This window comes from Falco naumanni, chromosome 2 (assembly GCF_017639655.2).
Source record: "Falco naumanni isolate bFalNau1 chromosome 2, bFalNau1.pat, whole genome shotgun sequence".
In the NCBI taxonomy this organism is placed as follows: domain Eukaryota; kingdom Metazoa; phylum Chordata; class Aves; order Falconiformes; family Falconidae; genus Falco; species Falco naumanni.
Genome location: NC_054055.1, coordinates 99242078 through 99265647, shown reverse-complemented (window position 1 = coordinate 99265647; position 23570 = coordinate 99242078). Strand labels below are relative to the sequence as shown.

Sequence of the window (23570 nt, the reverse complement as noted above, 5' to 3'; positions counted from 1 at the left end):
AGCAATTCTTAAACTAGTAATTGAGACTAACCTTCTGCTTAAACAGTTACACCACTGGTGGATGAGGGAAAAGCAACTGGTGTTATGTGCCTGGACTTGTGCGAAGCATTTGACACAGTCCCACATGACATTGTTGCCTCTAAACTGCAAAAGCATGGATTTGATGGTTGGACCACTGGATGGATGGATAAGAAATTAGCTAGATGATCACACTCAAAGAGTTGTGGTCAACAGCTCAATGTACAAGCAGAGACCAGCCCAGAAAGCCAACTGAATCCTGATCTGTATCAAAAGAAGCATGGCCAGCAGGTCGAGGGAGGTGATTCTCCCCCTTCTACTCCACTCTGCTGAGACCCCACCTGGAGTGCTGCATCCAGCTCTGGGGCCCTCAACATAAGAAGGACATGGCCCTGTTGGAGTGAGTCCAGAGGAGCGACACAAAGATGATCAGAGGACTGGAGAACTTCTTTTATGAAGACAGGCTGAGTTGGGGTTGTTCAGCCTGGAGAAGAGAAGGCTCTGGGAACACCTTCTAGAAGCCTTCCAGTACCTAGAGGGGGCCTGAAAGAAAGCTGGAGAGCAGGGGCCTGTAGTGACAAGGCAAGGGGCAAGTGTTTAAAATTGAAAGAGGTAGATACAGATTAGATATTAGGAAGAAATTCTTTACTGTGAGGGTGGCGAGACATCAAAACAGGTTGCCCAGAGAAGTTATTAAACAGGTTGCCCCAGCCCTGGAAGTACTCCAGACCAGGTTGGATGGGGTTTTGAGCAACTTGGTCTAGTGGAATGTGTCCCTGCCCATGGCTGGGGGGTTGGAAATAGATAATCTTTAAGGTCCTTTTCCAACCCAAGCCATTTTATGATTCTATGAATAAAGCATGGTAAATGCTGAATTCAGACCAGTTGCTTAGATCTTTGTTAAATCATGTCATGAAAACCTCCAAAGATGGTTTCCACAGGGTTTCTGGGCAACATTAATTGAAATGTAATGCACCACAAGAACAAATTTGTTACTGTACTTAAAACGCATGGCATTTAGTGTATTTTAAGGATTAACATGACGTTCCAACTGCTATATAATTCCCAGAGTCATCCCCTGTGCTTCATTCTTTACCATTGCCTAAGATTTCAACACTGTGCTAATAATTCACATGAGGGATTCAGAGAATTCTGAGATGCTCTTTTAAGATTCTTTAGCATGCATTATATCAACAAGCTATTTTATAAATATGTAATTTTAGCCATGATGTCTCTCACTTCTTTGCTACAGCATCATATAGAATCTATACATGGCTGTACTTGACTGAGATGCAGCACAGAAGCATTTGTCAAAGGTTTCTGAAATGTTTCTAGTATTTAGCAATGAACATACATGACCTGTGATTTTACTTGTTCTTGATATGTATTTAAAATTCTTAGCTTTCTTAACTGTTTCCCTAAACAATTATGTACATATTAAACATACAATTTATAAATCCATAATTTTATACATAATTTAATAATTTCTATAAATCCATTTATAATTTTAATATAAGTACATAATTATACGTAATTTTTATTAAATACTTTTTCATTTTAATTATTTCTGGTCAAGTATATCAGCACCAATTCCTTTAAAGCATATAAACACATGAGAGAGATTGTCTGTATATTTAAACATATCTATAAATGTATATATAAAATATACATATATACACAAAGAAATAATATTGTAATCTTGTCTAGTGCCTCAACATCAGATTCTTACACACCTCCATTTCTGTTGACCATGACCTTGCAAATCAGTAGAGCGCAAGCAATTTTTTTGTGAAGGGAAAGGCTCTCACAGTAACAGATGAAAAGAGTGTTGTTCAACAACTACATCACATACCACAGTGAGCAAATAAAAAATAAAGAAATATGGATACAACATGGCAAAGTCATTAGGTACAGTGATACAAAATGTGAACAAACAGAAGAAAGGAATGAACAAATTTAAGAAAGGAAAAGTAGATAAACTAGAGTAAAAAATACGGATCATTTTAGAGACATAGAAAAATTGTTTGCTGGATCAGAAATGTTATTGTCTTTTGAGGATTTTGAGATCTGCAGAGGGAAGCCTCGATGCAAGTACAATTTTAAATATGAAGAAATTCAGTCAGAATTTTGGCAACTGCTCTTTTAATCCTCGTGCAGCAAGAAACTATACTGGGAGGGAGAAGCATTCTTATTTTTCACTAAAAGAGGTCAACCTGAAAAAAACTGCTGAGTCATCACTGTACCTATAGGCAGCAGTAGACTCTAGATTAGATATGATAACCTACAAAAGAGAATTCAAAGCCACAGTTGCTTACCTCTCAAAATGTCAGCTCAGTTTTCCCCAGCAGTCAAAAAGAAAACACAGTGTGGAAAATCATTGGGAAAGGTACTGAGAATAAATCAGAAAACAACTTTGTGGTGTTAACAGTAGCTGGTGAGTCCATATCTTGAATATTATGCTCTGGCTACTCCATCTCAAACAGAAAATCCTTTAACTAGAAAGTTACAGAGAAATCATCAAGGGCGACGAGGCATTCTGTGGAAGTGATTTTTTTTAAATTCAGTAGACTGACACTTGAGTAGACTGACTAAATATTCTAGAAATCAGATGTCCTAACTGGAAAGCCCAAGAGCCAAAGAAGTCTGCATATCCCAAGGGTATGCAGAGAATGAACAGGAAATACTTATTCTCAGAACAGAACAGGGGTGACATCTTAAAAAGTACATAATATCAAGACAGCAAAAAAGGAATTTATTTATTTATTTATTTATTTATTTTTAATGTAGAGGATGACTGCATTGTGCAACGCATTGCTGAAATATACCAAAGACAACAAAACATGTCAGATGTTGTTGGGCATCATGTTTAAACATAATAGTCTAGATGCAGTCTTCAACTTAAAACTTGATTCCCAGAAGCTGGGTAATATAATAGGATTACTTTTTCCTTAAATAAACCATAAGTATCTCATGCTGTTTATACTTGGAATCATCTTTCTAGATGGAGTAGTCTTATTGTCGGACCAAGATACTCTTAAATATTACTGACAAAATGTTCCATTATCTTATTTTGGCCTGAAATTCTACTTATTCCATTTGTCATGAACTTGGGTAGCTCAGCCTAGTTGGAGTGTATACAGCTCCTTTCCTTAGAAAACAAATTCAGAACAAGATAATCCTGAACTGATGAGAAAAGTTCTTTAAAGCTCTCCTGTGTTTTGTTTGGTTTTTTTTTTTTTTTTTCTTTTCTCAAGAAATTATAGAAGTATTTAACTCAGAAAAGAAATGCAAAATAAGAAGCAAGAATTTCTTCCTGAAGTAAGCATGTCTGTATCTTCTAATGGAATATCTTTGCTACATACAAAAGTAGCTAACTTTCTTTCCAATAAGTAACTTTAAGCCTTAATATATTCTGTTGGTAGTAAGATATAAGGTAATTTCAACAGTCAAAGCATTCAGTCGTTGCAACCAGCAGCTAATACATATGGAGCAATACAGCGTTTGCCAAAGGAGAGTAACATTTGCATTGCATTCAGAGATGTTAAAATACGAACGGAGGAGACACATTGCATATTCCAAAGTACTAGAATAAAATCAGATAACTACCTGATGAGATTCCTTAGAGTACAGGTGTATTGCTTTCTGTGAAAAACATACAACTCATACAATTGATAACAAACATATTTTTAATTGGATTTTTCCATTTACTTTCCTATTGCAAGCAAAAAAACCAAAACACTCACAAAAGGCTGTTTTCTCTCAAACAAATGTGTAACCTTAGTGGATTTAGTTACTTAATTTGGGAGCAACTGTACAAGATAAAGCATGATACTACTAACAATGGCAAGGCTAGCATTAAGCTTGCATTAATGTGCTACAGTCTGCCATAGCACCAGGAACTTCATGAGAAGCAGCAGCAAACTGAGAGTGACCTACATTCATACACAAATTAGGTCATCATTCATTTGACAATACCTTGGTGATGTAAATTTCAGATAGCCTTAAGTAAACAAACCCTTAAGAGCTGAAAAGAGTATGTATCTAGTCTCCAAGGTCTCTTCTAGAAATGGTCTTGTGATCTAATTACATGTTTGATTGTATCTCAATGAAAATATAAATAAATCTTTAAAGTTCTGATTCTGAAAGGATCACATAATCACCTGTTTGCAGAGGATATCTGTATTCAGCCAGAAGGTCTACGACTAAGCTATATAGGACGCAGGAAAGGACAAGACTAGGTGTTAAGATGTTTTCAGGAGAAAATGCAATTGTAGAAGGACAAATTTTGTACCAATTGTTTTTAAATGTCCATGACAAAGAAGTGTACAAAGCAGAAATAATCTGTGCCCAGATTATTTTCAAATGCTTTTTCAAATAAAATCTTCACCCCTATGATGTCTTTAATAGCATCAGGAAATCTGGACAGATTTTAAGGACTCTGACAGGGAAGATGCTGTCCATGTGACAGGGAGGATTCTGTCCATGTTTGTACAGACAACTTCTCTGATGCATCCATAGTATGGAAACCTTCTCATAAACTGCATTTATAATTCTAGCAGTACAACTCATGAGGACACCTTTCCACGGGTTGATCAGAGCAGTTGTGATGATTATAGTCCAGAGACCTGGAACTGTCAAAATATAGCAGATGAGTCTTCTTTCCTGGTTTTTTTTTTTTTTTTTTTTTTTTCAGAAAGAACAGCCTTGATGCATGGCTGGATCAGATTAATCCAAATTATTTATTCTTTAGATCAGCTTGAAAGGCTTGTCTGTTTAGTAGGGAAGGAAAATTTTACCTGAGGGCTTAGTTGTGGGAAAAATGTGCTATCTTCCCCTGAGCTTTGTTGCACTGAAAAGTTACAGTCACACTTGCAGGAAGAAGTCTGAGCTAGGAAGACCAGAATCTGATAGTTTCCTCAGGAAACCACCGTTAGGGCTAAAAAAGCACATAAGGCCCTTGAAACGTACAACAGATGTACTTGAGAGTTAATATTCATCTGAAAAAAATGAAAGTTGCTCTTGAAGCCTATATTTATACCTTATATATACATAGTGGGAGAAGGGGAATGTCTCTACCGCTTTTTCAGCAGAACACTTTCTCAGATGTTTTACTATAGCAACCATGAATTTAATAGAGGAGCTGGAAAGTGTTGCTTCTCTGTGTTGGAGGGGAAGTTGTTCTGAAACAAGATTAAATTACAGAAACCATTAAATCACTGTAGCTAAATGAAATTGGACAACACATCTTGTTTGGGTATCACTTAAAAACCAGGAATATTTAATACAATTTATATTCATGATGGCTATATATTTTCAAATGGCTAAACTCTAGGGAACTCAGTGTGAAGCACTTCTGTGTGGAAGGAAATTGACTTGAAGGGGAGTGCAGAAGGTGAAATGTTTTAAAAGAATTATTGGTATGCCTATGATATTTGCACATCCTATTAACCTTCAATTGCACAAACAGAAAACCTTCTTCAAAACGGTGAAGGGCTCAGTTCAATTTACCTGTTATAAAATTTAATTTAACCAAAAACCTACAAGAGACCAGAAGCTGAAACAAAGTCTATTGCTGATTGGTTTAATGTGAGAAACCCGAAATTGATGTTGACATCTTTCCAGCCTGGAGCAATCACTACACTGCATCTCTTAATTGGCTACCGAGGCCTGTCTCTTTCTTGCACACAGTGGTAAACTCATGCTTGCAACTGCAGGAATCTTCTATTGTAAATACTTACATGGACAAACCACTTGAGCAAACAAAAGATTCCCCATCCTGGATAATCCAGTTAGTCTTTTAGATAACTATGAGATTTGCAAAAATTCTTGGTAACCTTCTCCATTGTGTGAGAGTATGAAGTATGACATTATTAGCTGAATGTGCCAGCTTGGAAAATGCATAGGGCATTATGGTACAGTCACTGTATTATCTACTAGATTGAGCCAGGTTTATTAACAGTGACAACCATAACAACAATTAAAAGGCATGCAAAACCAAATTCAGTTACCAGAACCATATGGGAGGTTTGCAATCATACTAGATTTTTTTTTCCTAGAACATTTACATTTAGAATTTTCCATGAAAATGACCTGGTGTTTTTGTTGTTTTCTCTCAGCCTCTGCGTTGGAATCTACAGAAGTTCAGTAAAATAAATTTTTTTTCACCTAGATAGCCTTTTTCTGATGACAGTTCTACAGTCACTGTTAGATAACGTTGGAAGCTGCATTAGAAGGCTTGTTATGTGATTCTTTTGTTCTTAGATCTTCCAAATAAATTCTTTCCTGTCTGCATATTCAAACAAATATCAGTCCCTTGCTGTAGAGACCGTCAATATGGATCTAAACAATGTCTCACAGGGAACTTCTAGAAATGATGAGATTTGGGACTTGTCCCTAGGAAGAAGTTCAGCTTCAGAATTTTTCCTTTTATTGTCAATATAGATCTATGCTTCCTCTTCAATAAGAGCAAGACAAAATCCAACCAAACAAAAAAACCTCAGGTAGCTCCTTCCAATACAAGGTTTCTTTCTGGAAAATGAAAGTAAATAGTTTTGTGATAGCTGCACTACTAGAAGTACACAGATACTTAACTGAATGAATGTCTATGTGAATGTCCACTTACACGAGGTGTAATTCATTTGAAGAAGTATTTCCGGTCTAATCCTAAAGTGTGGATTTTTTCAGAAGCACATGGATTGACTTCTGGAAATCATTACGTAAAAAACTTGATTTGTGAAAGTGATTAAGTTTAGAATGTTACACCAGGCAGTGGGGTCTAAAGAATTTTAAATTATCACAGTAGGCATTTTTTCTGCCTATGATAGGAAATTTTGTCACAAACCTTTTGAGTTTTACCATTTTAAAATGAGCTTACTTGATAAATCAAGAAATGAACTTACTGTACTAAGAGGCTAATTAATTTTTCTTTGTTCTTGTCTGTAACTTTTCTTGGCAACACTTCCTGTTCAGAGCTCTTCAGAAATTTGCATCGATTTGCAACCTCTTAGAATTAGGATTTGGGGATTTTCAGCAGATCTGCTTCAATTTTGATTGGTAAGAGATCTACAATCCCTTGGTAAGAGATTGCTAATTCAGATATCACAAAACTTATTCAAGGTGTGGAAGAGAAAACCGAGACTTTTTATTAAAGCAATTGCCAGTGTGCAAATCAAAAAAAGAATTTCAATAGCTTAAACTCTAGCTCCATGATACATCTAAAGAAATAACCATAAACATAACTTCTACCTTTAGTCATATATAGTAAGCTGCTTCTGACCGTGTCTACTGAAAACCTTATCAGATGTCTGAAATAACACGGGAACACTGGCAAAACATATAAAGTTTGCAGGCATTGCTGGAGTGGTAACTAAACAAGACAGGTTATTTCCTTTGGCTAGGATACGTTCATGCCTGTGTTTTAATACAGTTAAATGAAAAGGCATACATCTCAGAACTACAAATACAGGTCTCACCTGTAGAAAGTGGAACTGTGTTTCAGATATCAGCAGGCAAGACATGGTGATTTTGATAACCAAGATGAGGAGGATGGGACCATAATAAAACAATCTAATTTATCCTGTAATTAGATTTTGAAATTCCTGAAATGCATGTGCCTTAACGAAGTGAGACAGACCACTGAGACAATGATAAGAAAGAATTAAAAGGAGCTGTGTAGAAAGCTTTGCTGTGCGTGTAAGCAATTTGCTAAACCTAGAGGCAGCCACTGAAAAGGAAATTTCCATTTGGAAACTAGTATTCCTGAATAAGTGTGGTGCAGTAATAAACCGTTATAACTATCTCCAGTGTCTCATATCTGAATCAAGATAAGGTACCTTTTTAAAAATGTGGCTTTGATTCACCAGATGTCATGTGCTTGATACAGCATCATTTGGTAAAAGATTGCTAATAAACAAAAGTTCATGCTAAAGTAAAATAATGTTCATCCTTATACTTTTTTAACCTAATGATCCATGAAAGAAGGTTATGAAGGTAGTGATACAAATTATGCTGTTTAGCTAGTAAAGCAGAATTCAAGATAAGCACTCTATAGCAAAGAGTTTATTCATTATATCTATTTGGATTGTTCTCCCACCCTTGTTCTTTTTTTGGCAAATTCAACCTCTTCTGTAGTCTCCCAGGAAAATCTTAGAAAGATATCATCCTATAAGCATGACTGAAAGGAGTTCTCCAGTGTTTTTAATCCTTTTGACATCTGTGACATCTACTTCACACTCTTTCATTAAGTAAGCTCTGAAAACCGTTGACCTTAATGTGAGCTATATACACTTGTCTCGGACCCTGTTAACAAAACAGACTTCAATGACTGTCAAGATTTTTTTCTTTTCTCTACCACAAACAATCACTTCATTTAGAGCATATCTAGACAATATGGGGAAAAACACAAGCCTCCACCCAGTATTCTGTGTCTCCTGCTGTAGTCTAGAATTTTTGCCCAAACCAGTGTCTCACAAATAGGCTGAAGGAATAATAAAATTAAGATGTTTACAAATTGTTTTAACTCCAGTAGCATTCTTAGATGTAAAAATTTATTTCTGGTCAATTAAAATCATATTTTTAGATTATCCTCTCTTTATGACTTAATGCAGTTGGTGTTTTCTGTAAAAATAACTGTCACCATTTTATATAGATGATGTGGAAGGGGAGATAAAACAGAAGTTTTCAGAGGTCGAAAGCGGAACAAGAAGGAGTTAAGATATGCAAAGGCAGTTGGTGGGGAGGAAAAGTCATTATTGTAGTTTCTCATTCTGGAAGATATACATATAGTAGTGTCAGATGAGAATGACTACTGTATGAAATTTTCGAAACTACATGCAGTTGGAATGGGATGCTGGTCTTAAGAAAGAAAGCCTTTTGAAAATGAAACTAATTTTTGAAAACTCACCTAATGGTTAGTTCCTCCCTCACCCCAAGTTTTAAGCCATAGGTCTTTCACTTACATAGTTGAACTAAGCAGAGCAGAGCTCAGGAGAGAGATTCAAAGATCTTGACATTTTATTATATTACATTCTCAATTTCAAAACCAGCCAAAAAGTTTCTAGGATAAATTTTCCCGAGAATATTTGAGATATTAAAAAAATACAAAAATGCCTTGCATTCTTTTGAAAATAATTTCAATAGTGAAAACCAATGATCTTCACACATAGTGTTTATTATGTATATAGTCTTTTTGAATTTAAGTATCTTTCTTTTATGTGTGAGATTTTAGGTATTTTGGACTACACATTCCTTAGCAGGGTTCTCATAGCCCGTATTCAAAAGCAAATCAGAATTTATTCTTCATAAATACCCTTCTGGTGAGTATATCATGGCAGGGATTATGCCATGATTATTCTGATAAATCTGTATTAAAAACATCTCTGTGGACTAAAACTTTTAATTGCAGACACAGCAGAAATAAAATAATCTTTGGACACCAAACACCAAGTGGATTTCATTGTGATTGTTCATGGTGAGGTAACATAACAAGATCATCAATGTTTCATTAACACTGAAGAACTTTCAGAGATGTTCAGAAGCACATTATTATTATTGGTAGAATTATTAGTATTAGTATTATTTTAATATTATTTAAAAGCATTAGCATTTCTTAGCTCAGTTTGATGCACTAACATCAAAATATTTCTTCCTGAGGATTTTTTAAACTCATACTAACAAAACCCAATAATAAATAATAACAAAGAAATCTTCTACAGAATAAAATAATATTCAGTGAGCTCTTACCTTACCTTTTACTTTAAAGGTTTGTACTCACCAGTGCAATTGAGAAATCTATCAATATTTTAATGAGTTTGACATGGGGAAGAAGAACAATATCAATATGAAAGGCTCAGATTCAATTCTACTACAATTTCACTTTCTCAATGCAAGCAATCCAAATTTGATGAGTTTACAAATTTGACCTGGAAATATTGTAAACCAAAAACTTCCTTGTAACACAGGCAGTATTTTCAAGCTTTTCATAAACTCAGAAAAGCATCTCAGGTTCTGCTATGGTATTTTCTCTGTATATAAAAAGCCTCTATACTTTTAAAATATACTACCCTAGCTTGTCCGAATATTGCAAAGTCTGTCTTTCATTTTAAATGTAATTGAAAGTCTGAATTATGTTCTTTTTGATTCAAATTTGTTTAGAAGTTGTTCTTAAAAGTGGAATCACAGAGGAAATAGGACTTAGAGATGTCAAGACAGACTATCAAACTGAGTTTTCTATATGTATTCTGTTCCTGCAATTCTTGATTGTTTGTAAAAGTGGGGGTTTTATGGTAAACTTTGTGGCAAATTTATAATTCTTGACTTTGTTATTTAAGGTTATGGTAGAAAAAAAAAAATAATATAGATTACCAATTCACTTAGTAAAGTGATAGAACACGTAGCAAATTGCATGACCTATGGAAAACTCTTGTTTGAATTATGTGGCACAATAATTTGCTTGTGTCACTCTGCTGACTGGCACTTCTTTATGAAAATGACAAGCTGGAGTTCACAGTTATATCTTCATCTAAAAGAAGCTATTTTCTCATCTTTGTACTTGCAAAAGACATTCTGAACAAATATGAATCAAGAAAACCCAGAGAATGATATCTGTCAGTTTTAACCTGAGACACTGAACTCTAGTTATTAAAATGTTATCTCTTCCCTTACCTCAGTAATTCTTTGATATACAATATTAATTTGTCTTAACTTCTACAGATTCAAATGTAAATGTTTCAAACCTCAAATTCTCCTCATACAAACTAACATACTATTCCTGTACCATTCTCTTCACCTTTTAGCTAACGATAAGGTTTTATGAGAAAGCTGGTCTTGTTGACCAACTGGATAGTGACATAAGAGGCCCTTAATGCTCAACTGACTATGCGCTGAAGCCATTTAAAGACATAAGGCATCAAAAGCTAACATTATAAGAATCAATAGTTTCTTGATTGTTTGGTTCTCTAAATCACTTCAGGATCAAACCAATGCCAAATGCTGGCATGTGGAAAGGGGTAAGAAAGATAATCTAAGAGTAGAGAGAAGAGCTGGAGGGATTGGATCATTCATCAATTACTTGCTTTTGGATCAACACAGCTCTGTGGCAAATCACAATAGGCTGAAAAGTCCTAGGTGGAAAATTAGTGCCCATCCAATATGGATTAGAGGGAGAGGCTTCTACAGAGCTATTCAGATCTCAGGTAATCTCACCCATCTCTGAATGAGTCTATCTCTTTCCTTACAGAGCAAGACTACCACATGCAGCTCCTGAATTTTGTGACTAAGGTTAAGCAGAGGGAATTGAGACCTACCCTCTACTTCTGAATTTCAAAATGTTTTACTCTGTGTTCCCTTTTTCTTCTGGTATTTGCTTAGCCTACAAAAAATACGGTTATTCTGAGATTGAATCACTGTTAAATTGAAGTAATTCTCCATGTTTTCACCAAAGAGAAAAAAAGGGAAAACTTAGTGCTTCTTCAAAATTGTCACTAAAGTCAAAATAATGTTCATGAATGCAGAAATTCTCACACTCACTACAGTGTTATAACCTCTTTCCTTTAACAAATGATACCATCTAAACCCAGGGCTTCAAGTTCAGAACTTAATTATTGACCTTGTTCATCAATTAAAAGGGAATTGCAAAAGAGATAATATGGCATATGTCACAATTAAACATGCATTTTACAATAGTATTTTTGATCCTAATTCTTTCTTATAAAGATACTGATCAAAGCAACAGTAGGAAGTTAAAATTGTGTTTAAATAGAGGTGCCTAACCTTTAGCACAGACAACTTGCAGCTCCTTAAATCAAATCAAATCTTTATACAACTAGAAAATTAATTATAGCACTATGTTTTTAGGATATAAAACCTAGCAGCGGTGCTGTGGTGCATAGTAAAACAAACTTAAGACTAGCTTATACACAGGTGTCTTTTCAATTGCAGTTGGTTTATGCCTGTGGAGGTAAGTGTGTTGACAACTATTCTGTTCTGAAAGCTTTGAAATTAGAGCCACCAACAGGCACCTTTAATGGCTCTGAGATAGCTTCATTATCACCCCAGGTAAGGAAAAGTGAATACATAATGGCAAAATTACACATCCTTTTCATGTTGGAAAGTAACTGTTACATATGCACACTACATTTGTGTTGGAAGATGCTTCTCTTCAGCTCTGTTTCAAGAAGGGGGTGGATATATTTAATGACTTCTGTGATTCCAATTTGAGACTGTTACTCAAATATCATAACACTTCCACTGAGACCTGCAGTAACTTCTCCTGGAAATGCTCAGTAAGACTCTCAGTTTTTTTCTATACGTTGAACTCTTTCAGAGTTTCAATCAAACCCAGAATCAAGTTCAATTCAAAGATCAGCTATCTACATCTATATACTCACAAAGGCAATTTCAGCAAACTTATGTTTCCTTTCCTTAAAGATACTCAGGGTTCTTTAGTAAAGTCTCTTAGCTTTGGCTGCTGCTGGTTCTCAAAAGCTTATATGAATTTAGGGCAGCAAGGCATGTATCAATCATACAGCAAAACTGCATGCTTCTGTGTTTTAACAACATCCGTATTAACCTTTATGCTCTACTGTGTGCTGAAAGAATAAAAGAGGGTTCCTCTGCTTACAGGGTTTCTATAATGAGGACTACCAAACAGATTATCTCAGGTGAGGTTGACAAGAATGTCTTTTTTGCATGACAGTGATGAAGAAGAAGAATAACGTGGAACTTTTCTTCTATCGTGTAACTCCAAAATATCACCAGAGAGTCAGGACCTCAGGGAGCCTTTCTTCAAGCAATAAAGAAAAGACAATTATGTTTTCTTGCACGTGAACTGTCTCTGTGTGCCACTGTTTACTTCTTACAGTGCCAGCAATATCATAAACTTCAAGGTGTATTTTTTGTTTATTGTAACACATTACTACAGTCATTGAACCAAAACTCCACAAGCTAAGCAGTCTGAAGTAGACTTTTGTTATCAGACTCAATTTCTTCTAATTACTGAACAATCACTTCCTAAATTTCTTTTTTAAAAAATGTGTTAACACAGTTACTTAGAGCAAATTTTAAATATCTACTTATCCAGATACAGTTTTTCATAGCCCTTGGATCAAACCGTTGTGACAAAACAAAAAAATTCTCTCTACCTCTCCTCCACCTCACCACCATACCATCAACTGACTGCAAATACAATAGTCAATATCTTTCACCTAGGAATAAATGAAAAGCCTTTAACTTTCAAGGTCTGGATTTTCTCTTTAGAAGTGCTATACAGTGGCAACAGCAAGCAGATTTCTGGTGGAGATTCAGGAAAAAAACTCAACACTTTCTTTTTGGATGCCTTGTAAGAAACAAATAATCATATATTTTACTTCTTTTTGTTTGTTGTTACTTTCAGAACAAAAGAAATAAAAAATGTTACACTAGTCATACAGATAACTTAAAAGCAAAGAGGCAATGGAAGCTAATGGACTAACTCACCTACTCAAAACTTAAGATACCTTTATTTGTGATTTTGTAACAACATCCTTATCTATTTTAACCTCTGTGTCATGTTTCGGCATTAAAAAAATGGCATATTAATTAAATTTTACAGGATCATTACACTTTCATACTGACAGTAAAGACCTGAAAATTAATTAAAATTAAGTATAGCTCTCGCATCAGTAGTATCCAACCTCACAGTAATTCAGTTCCATGTGGGGTACACCACACCTTAAGTCAGAGACAGTAGTACCAGTAACACAAGCCAGCATGAAACTGTACCATCCATTTTGTGCAGGTTTATGTTGATACATGTTCTACATAGGCATAAACATACCCAGAGCACAGTACTGAAATGCAGCTGATGGTGGAAATGAATGTGAATAGTATACTAAAGCAAACTACATTGAACTCATGCAGATGCATACCACTAAATACACAACATTTAGCGAAGAAAGTGAAGAATACCCTGCCTAACTTGAAACTTCCATCAATATTCATAGCAGAATATAACAATACATAAAACTAAACTTTAATCAACACCACACACCTCTTTAGTGGTAAATGACGCTGCGTGGAAAGAGTAAACCATCCCCTGAACTGAAGACAAAGCTTCCTTTTATCTTGTTCATTTTCAGACCCACTAATGATCACTAAATCCTAGGCAACTAATGGTGTGAAACAATTTAAGTGCTAATCAGACATCAATAAAAGGAAAAGCTTACTGACAACCTGCAGTGGTGATGTCTAATCTGTGTTCATTTGTGATCAAATTCTACCATGACATTCCAGTATTGTCACTGGAAAATTACAAAAATCTTTTGTGTGCAACATTAAAACATCATTTACATTGTTTTGATGGCTTTGCACTAAACTAGCAAAGGGAAGGAAAAAAAAAAAAGAAAAAAGAAAGAAGAAAGGAAAAAAAAAACAGGAAACCTGAGAAGGTAGAAGAGGAAGGTGGGAACTGAGGCATTTTACAATAGGGCTATGAAAATCATTTAACTGGAAAGTAGATTTTCAACTGGGTAATGTCAACCTGAATTGTCAAATTTTCAAATAATGATTAACCACAATAATATGATTTGTGAAAACTTAGCAGTTTGACAAACTTCTGAGCAACTTCTACTTACACAGCATGTATCACGTACTTGTAATATTCCTGCTAACTTGCACCATGGGCTCAACAGGAAGCTTGCACTCTTAAAGCTGGCAGAAGCAGAGTAGACAAATCAAATACACATACAGCAATTCTGTTTCAGGACAAGCTGTATTATATAGAATAACTCTCTGGGTTTGTATGATATGTTGGAGGACTTTGTAACTTCAAATGGAAACCAGATCTGTTAAAAATATTTGTTAAAGAAAAAAAAATAATCATGGACAGTTTGGACATTCCTATTTTTTGTTCCAGATCAGAAAAAGTTGTAAAAACTTTGGTGAAATATGACACCTGTACAGAGTTTTTCTAGCTCTACAGCAGAAGCTTTTTAAGTTGCAAAAAAATAATATCTAGAATCATTTGTATATTAATATATCTGTATATTTTATCTGAATTGACAGATTCTGCACTGGAAAACAAAAATAGACAAATGTCACTCTTAAAAAAAATAATTATATTCTGCTTATCATATGCAAAGATCAAGGCAGTGCTACTGGAGAGGGAAAGCAATTATGGCAGGTACATCTCACAAAAGAGTTTGTAGTTGCCACTGGTAGTTCTTTGAAATCACCAACTTAATATATAGTAGTAACCCAATAATTAACAAATCTCAGGTATTAACAGAAACGGGACTGAGAACAAGGTAGAGGTTTATGCAAAATTTTGGTTCACTGATATCTTTTTGATTTCTGATATGTAGAGCTCTGATCTTCATCTCTCAAGAAAGACATGGTGGAGAAGGTATAGAAAAGAGCAACTAAAATGAATAAGGGGGTGAATAATTTGTCTTTCAAGAAGGGAATAAAAGGCTGTGACTCTGTATAGAGTGAAGGGTGAGAAGAGGGTATGACTGAAGCTTACAAAGTGAAAAAGTCAGTGGCTAAAGTTAATGCAGAAGTGCTATTCATCAAATATCACAGCACTAGAAGTAGAGGACATGCATTGAACCTAGTAGGAGATCTATTTAAAATAGATTTTTTTGTTGTTGTTGTTAAAAAAGTATATTTTTAATACAGCTGTGCCAAACTTTTGAAATTCACTGTTACAGCAGATTGTGGAGGCAGGAAAACACAGTTCAAAAGGGACTGAATTTCTGAATAGGAGCTCTGTAAATAGACAGTAAAGGGAGAGTGTAGGAATGTATTGTGTATTCTACCTACCTTGTTGATAGTAAGCCAAGGGTACCTGAAAAAAATGGGTACAAAATTTTTGTATTCCTAAATAGCTTCTAAATGACATTGTTGTGGGTAGCTTCTTGGCCTAGGTGAACTGGTGGTTTGACCTAACAGGTCGCTACAGTTCTTATCACAAAAGTTTCTGTACAAATTAAACACAGAGAAATCCCTCCTTGAACTACAGAAAGGGAAGAGCATGCATTTCCAAAACCAGTTCTAGTAACTTTAATTACATCCTTTTGAAAGTTTGTTCGTAGAACCATAGAATATCCTGATTTGGAAAGGACTCATGAGGATCATCAAGTCCAACTCCTGACTCTACACAGGGTAACCTGAAAACTAAACCATATATCTAAGAGTGTTGTCTGAATTCTTCTTCAACACTGACAGGCTTGAGGCCACAACCACTTCCCTGGGAAGCTTGTTCCGGTGCTTGACCACTTTCTCAGAGAAGAATCTTTTCCTAACTTCAAACCTGAACTTCCCCTGATGCAGCTTTAAGTCATTCCCTTGTGTCCTGTCACAGGATATCAAAGAGGAGCAACCACCACCTCCCTTTCTGCCCCCCCTCATGAAAGCTGTAGACAGCAATGAGGTTTCCTCTTCTGTAAAGTGAACAAACCCAGTATCCTCAGCTGCTCCTCTGAAGTCATGCTCTCTAGTCCTTTCACCATCTCTGTGGCCCTCCTTTGGACGCATTCTAGCATTTTCATATACTTCTTACATCATGGAGCCCCAAACTGCAGACAGTACTTGAGGCGAGTCTGCGCTAATGCTAAGTATAGCAGGACAATCATTCTTCCAATCATTTAACTATACTGTGCTTAATGCACCCCAGGGTATGGTTAGCCATTTTGGCCACAGGGCATATTGTTGACTTATATGGAGCTTGCCATCAACCTAAACCCCCATGGCCCTTCCTGCAGGGCGGCACCTCATTCTCTTGCCCTCCAGCCTATACATATACACATGATTGCCTAGAGCTCTCATCTATTATGATCTCTCTATAAGGCCTCTTTACCCTCAAGGGAATCAACGATTTCTCCCAATTTAGAATCATAGCCAAAATTACTTAGTATGCAGTCAAATCCTGTGTCCAAGTCATTAATAAAAACACAGAAGAGAACTGTTCCAAAAACTGAGCCCTGGGGAACACCACTAGTGACTGGCCACCAGCCAGATGTTACTCCATTTACTACAACTCTTTGAAATTGACTCCACAGACAATTACACGTTGTATATATACAATGTTCAGCCATTGTATTGTGCACATTTCTATCCATATGTTGGCCTTTTTGTCCAGAAAGGTACTATAACAGGCAGTACCAAAGTACCAAAAACCCCACATCTGCTGCCTACCCTTTGTACACTAGGTAGGTAAATTTGTAAAAAAAAAAAAGAATATTAGTTTATTAAGGCATAACTTTCCTTTCATAAAGCCATGTTGGCTTTGACCAATAACTGCATTGTCTTTCAAGTGTTTTTCAATAGCTCCCAGTATAATCTTCACTGTTTCACCAGGTAACAAAGTGAGACTGGCATTTTAGGTATTAATGAAACTGTTTCAGAGTTTTGCATAATACCCAGCACTCTAGTACTTATAGTATGCTTCCCAGATCCTGGGGGGAGGGAAAAGCACCCCCAAAGAAATCCCAACTCACCCCTCTAAAGTTATAGAAAAGAAAAATCAAACAAAAAGCATTAAACCAGATCTCTTCACAGCACTGAGATACCTTCAGTTTGATCATTTTGGGCTTTCAAGAGGCTATACTGTTCGAGCAAGGTTATCTAATAAAATTCAGTCTAGCTGTGATGAAGCAGAAGATTCAAAGAAAAGGCAAACTAAAAATAAAATAAGAAAACACAGGGTTCAAGCAATTTAAAGGAAGAAATGGGGAACAGATTTAGAGGTTCACCTACAGATTTTTGTAGTAATCTGTGTTTCAACACTCTCAGAATATTTCCTGCTCTACTATTAATATTTTAGCATTTATGAATAACATTTCTTCTTTTAGTACTTACAGGTACAGTATTTAATACTTTTTTAAAAACTGTGAGTATTACTTACATTTCTAATGGAGAACTTATTAAATTTCATATAGGTTATCAATTTCAGATAAATTATCTTTTATTTTTCTTAATTAAATAATTGTCTTAAATAAAAAAAAAATATTATTGGACTTCAACTGGAGCTGACAGATTTTATTTTTCTATTTTGTTAAAGAATTGTTTTCCAAGAGGGATGTAAGCAGCATTCAGTTTTGTGGGTTTTTTGGTAGTCCCTTGCACGAACACCAGGAATGTCGTGACTGTTGCAGCTGAAAATAAACACTGAAAAGTTAAAATAAGATTATTAATTTTCGGTTCAATCAATGAACTCACCAGCTTACCATAGAGCAGACTTCTAGAATCAGAGGTTGGTAGCTCAGTATTCAACCCTGAAACCGCATCTGTTCAGATACTATGATGGGGACAAGCAGTTTGAAGGGGTGCCAGACATGAAATAAAGGACATGGACAGGAGATAGAAAAGCAGGCAAGGAAATGACAGTGTATTGACATGCAAATCTTAGGCACAAAAATACTACACTGCTTTTGATTGCCACAATACACACGTTAGACACTATCAGACTATTCATAGTATTAGATTTGCTGAATCTGTTACTAAGGCAAGCTACCTAACCTTCACCACTGGGTATCTTTAGCCATGAGCTAGACAAATATTTGTTAAGAATGATAAATGTATAGGTAATCTTGCTTTTGGAAGGAAAGTGAATGAAGTGACTGTTAGAAGCCCACTGTAGTCTTACGATTGCACTGCTTTATGCTTTTCAAAATATTCGTTGCCGAAAACATGTGTTGTTTTTTTTTTTTCTTACCATCTACAGACACTATTAAAGGTAAAGAAAAGGTGGTGGTTTTCTACATGAAGGTGAGAGATTTTAAGCCAATCTTTGATGGATTTCCAGTTGTAAAATATTGTTTGTCTTAAGGCTTCAGTGAGATTACATGTTGGTCAATACATTTTAAGACACCGTTATTTTAAATAAATATTGGATATTCATCAAAAAGAAGCACAGATACAGTCTTGAATGCAAAGGAGTTCACCAAAACTCCTTCAAGAGGAAGCAGGTTCATCACAACTCCTTTTTTTCTGAAAGAAAATAAAATTCCATTTTATTTACTCAGAACAATTAAAGAAACAATATTATAATGGATATAATACAGCCCAGATCACTCAGAAAAAATATGTCTCCAACAGACTGACTAACATGCTATTTTATCATAATGTTTCTTTCTGTGCTTCTATGTGACTTACTTTTTGGCCATTGTCAATGGTACTATACATTTTTCAGGGGAGTTGAATGCATCTAGGAATATCTCAAAATTATACATTTTATACAAAAAAATAGAATATTTATTTATTTCCAGAGGATACTGCTAGTTGCAAATACAATACTTCAATAATAATGACCTTCCTCAACTATTTATGTAATTTTTCAAAAGTTGGAAACTTAGTAAGCATGATAGTTGTGTATTTGATACTTTTTATACTTTCTTCCAAATTTTGACTTTCCAGACTGATCTATTTAATGAAGATATTCTTGAAGTTGATTTCACTAGAAGTTTGGAATAGCAACTTTCTAACAAACACTTTTATATTGAATCACTTTCTTGAAATATTGGTCTTTCTTGGAAGTTTTTTGCAACCTGATCTCAGGAATTGCTTTTAAAGTTGAATGAAGACAAGCTGAAACCCCCATCAGTGACTTTCACACATAAGGAACTTAAGGAACCCAATAACAAAAGGCTCTACTCTACTTTTCCTCAGAATAAGATCTTTCTTGGTATTTCCTGTGGAAATAAATCCCACTACCTCTCTCTTCAACCCATGATTCAGAACACTAATTGCTGAGGAACACACACATTTCTTCAACTGGTTTTGTTGCTGCTTTTAATTCCACTGGAGGATAAAGACTCTTTATTATTACTCTGGAATCGCTATTGCAAATGCCATTCAATCTGCAAATATACTCATACCACTAGCTTCATTTCTGCTTTAAAGATTCACAGAAGAAAGAGAACTAAAGAATTGTCCTTCCTCACAACACTGTAAGTGTAGTCTCCAGACTACAAAGAAAAAAAAATAATAAAACCAACACAAGAACCCAAACCCCAACAACAGAATACTAACCAAAAATCAGTTGGACCTGGCAAAATTTATTACTCTTCTTCTTATCTTCAAGTTCTCAAAGTAAACCAAATCCCAGAACCAAATATGTTTCAGAACAAATGCTCTGACATCCACTGCCAATTTTTTCAGACTGTGAAGTATGATCAGGGGAGTGATAGATAATTTTCAATGTTCCCCAAATATTGGAGAGGTACATTAATAGAAATTGCTTTCTGTACATTGCTTTTGGTACATCAAGCCAAAGTACTGCTTGCACATGAAAGCAGGTAGAAGACAGCAAACCCCCAAACGCCATGGCGTGTTAAGACCAACTGTAACCCCAGCATGGCCAGACACTAAGGCAGTCTAGTTTGAAATGACATAGGTTACTGATAACCATGCAAGAGAAATGAACAAAGAAGTCTAATTCCTCACCTGCCCTTCAGAGCAGCAGATAATCAAAAGCAACCTCTCTGCAAAATATTCAAAATGTTGTTTCTGTGCTCTGTGACAAACAGATGTGACAGTAACGCAAAGTGTCAGTGGAGAGCATGTGAAAAATGAACGTTAATTCTAGTTTAGAGAGGCACATTCCTGGTGGTGACCCTTTTGTTTCATTTTGTTTTGTAAAGAAGAACAGAACCACAGCCCTTGGATGGCTGAAGAAGGATGTGTCCAGACATTTGGGAAAGAAAATTTAGTACAAATTTAGTGGCTAGATGGAAGAAAAAAAGAACTGCATTCACTTGCCACCATTAATAACTCTGATATGAAGTGTGATCTTTGCATAACTCTGTAACTTTTCCATTACCAATGGCTATGCTATCACTACATATTAAAAAGTATATACCAGAATAAGCCAGTGTTGGGTAAATCAAGGGGGAATATTTATATTCTTTTTTATATATGAATAATACATATACACATATAAAATATACTCTTTAAAAATAGTTTTCAATATAATTTTCAATCAAGTAATGACTATTTATATTTATACCTGAAATAAACTTCAGGTTGAAGCTCAGTTCTAAAGAATCATTATCTAGCAGGAAAATTTCCTGTTCAAGTAAGACAATTATTATTTCTGTTACTGCATCTAAGTTATGAATAAATCCTTGAGCTTTTTTAAATGGAGAAACACATAATATGAAGATAGAACACTCTTATCATTTTCTAAGACAGGATTCCTAATGCATGCAAAAAACCCTGTACCAAATAATTTATTTTGTCATATGTTTTGTCAGGTTTTATTCTTTTAATAAATAATGTGATTTTCTGAAGAATGAGCATTTGTTTACAAATAAAGCAGATAATTAATGTTCAGATTTTGTTTGCTAAAATCATGTTGTTGGGTATGATAATTAAAATGTAATGCACATGAATTCTTTCTGAAAGGCTTTTGTTTACCAGATGTATTTTTATGTAAGATCAAATAGTAGATGATCAATTACTTCCGATGATTTGTCATAAAAGGGAATACATTGGGTAATAAAATTAGCACCGTCTATGCAGAAGATCAAAATTTTAGTACAGTGTAAGAAATACATAAGTAAAAATCACTGAAAATATCTCTTATCTTTTCTGATAAACTTATAAATGCTGAGACAACTGACATGAAAAACACCTTGTAATATCCACAGCATCTTAAACTTCTCTTCAACGTAAGTACATCAAGCCAAAAATATTAGTGTGGTAATACCTCAACTTCTCCAAATATTGCAAGTGTCTTTTTTGGAAGATACAGAACAGCTTTTATTACACAGACTTCAAGACCAAGTAATGAATGATAGTCTGTTCTGTTGTATCATGTGATAAATGCTCTGGGCAATTACCAAAAAGCAAATAATAATTTTCATTTCACTGTGGGTATTGTAAAGACAGAATGATGTTTTCTGAAGTTAATATTAGCCCTGATAACTACAGACAAGGACACAGTGTCAAAGTTCAAACCACTTGATTTTATTGTACTTTCATATACTTTAATACTTTTTGAAATATTCATAATGAAATTTCACTACTGTCTTGAAAAATCAATAGACAGTTCATCTTTCAGTTATAAAGTAATGAGAATCCAACAAAATATTTTGGTATTTTAATGGTTTTCAGTATAGCTGGCTACAGAGCTGCAACAAATAGAAAATAGATCATGAAATTTCTGCTCATAAAGCTGAGGGGTTTTAGGGAAATTCCTTATCTTATTCAATACTATATATTTTGTGTATCATGACTACATGTGATGAAAAAATAATCCTCAGAAAATAAGGTTTGGGAATAAAAGGTAAACTTATCTGCAGGCTTCATATAATCTATCAGCATTCTCAAAATATATTTCAACTTTTCTTCTTGTAGTCTAACGGTGAAGCAACATCTATGTAGAATTTATAAATTAAAGCTATAGTCTTTTGTGATCATCATACATAAAGTAGTTTGCCCCCAAAATGATGGTTTTGGAAAATGAAATATCTTCCTATAAAACATAGGTCCCCATTTAGTTATTCAGAAAACCATGAGAGGAAGAAGTACCTGTAATATTTCAAATCTTTGTTCCTAGTTCCTTGTCTCACTCTATCTGGATACTGAACAACACATACCATCTGAAGAAGAATGCTGGACAGTTTCCCTTTCACATTTGGTGAATATTTAACTTTCCTAAACCCTGATCTTAAAGGAGCTCAGTTTCTCTGTTCAGTTCTACTGCACAGTTCTGAAATATTTGTCTCACAATCACATGGGCTTCTTCAGTCCTGTCAGTAGCACTTTAAAGTAGGGGTTCTCTCCTCTTTAAAGAAATTTTTATCCAGTTTTAGCCTGCCTTGAAGTATTGAATTCATTCTAGAAAGTGCTTACTAAATAAAACATTTCCATGCACATTTTACTGAACTTGCAGTGAAAGTATAGTTGGAATGTAACATATGAGTCCCCATATGTGGCAAGCATTTGCTACTTAGATTTTACATTCCATGTATTTTATTATTTTTTCAGCATTTCATTACCAGGCTACTGAGCACTAAAAGTGAGGCCTGGAGTACTGTGGCTTCTCAGCAGGCAAAGTCTGAAGTACAAAGCCACAGTATTGATTTTTAGTTTAGGTATGAAAATCAATATAGATCAGAGCAACTAAAAAAAAAATAAGGCAAAAAAAATGCCAGATTCCTTTGTTTAGCTTTTCTTTACTTTAAATAGTTTTAGTGACTCAAACTACCTACCTTGTTATTGTGCCCATAGATATGTCCTTCACCATTTTTTGAAATAGTCTAAAAGCCCTTCATAAAAACTCTGCCTCAGAATAACCATTATATGACATTTTCAGCATGAAAATCTAGTAATAGATATATGACTTGATTTACCCAGTATAAAAAACATTAAAAATGTGGTTTTCAGTGCCTCACCTGTTCCTGAGTCTACCTACTACCCTTTTTACTTATCACGGTTTTTATTACACCTATACAGTAAACAGAATAAACACAACTGTATAAAAGGCATAATTACAGTCATTATAAAAGTTTAAAAATACTGCAAAATGTTTAAAACAATATCCTGAAAATAAAATTCTGGGCTAGAGGGGG

At 34.9% G+C, this 23570-nt stretch overlaps 1 long non-coding RNA gene across 1 annotated transcript in view; it reads right to left on the bottom strand.

Moving 5' to 3' along the window:
- Nucleotides 1-22601, bottom strand: part of LOC121082990 — a 60396-nt gene extending 37795 nt beyond the window's left edge. The window contains exons 1-2 of the long non-coding RNA XR_005826200.1: nt 22528-22601; nt 2334-2407 (exon numbers count right to left, since the gene is read on the bottom strand). This is a non-coding gene — a long non-coding RNA (uncharacterized LOC121082990). The remainder of the gene's footprint in view (nt 1-2333; nt 2408-22527) is intronic.
- Nucleotides 22602-23570: the final 969 nt, after the last annotated feature.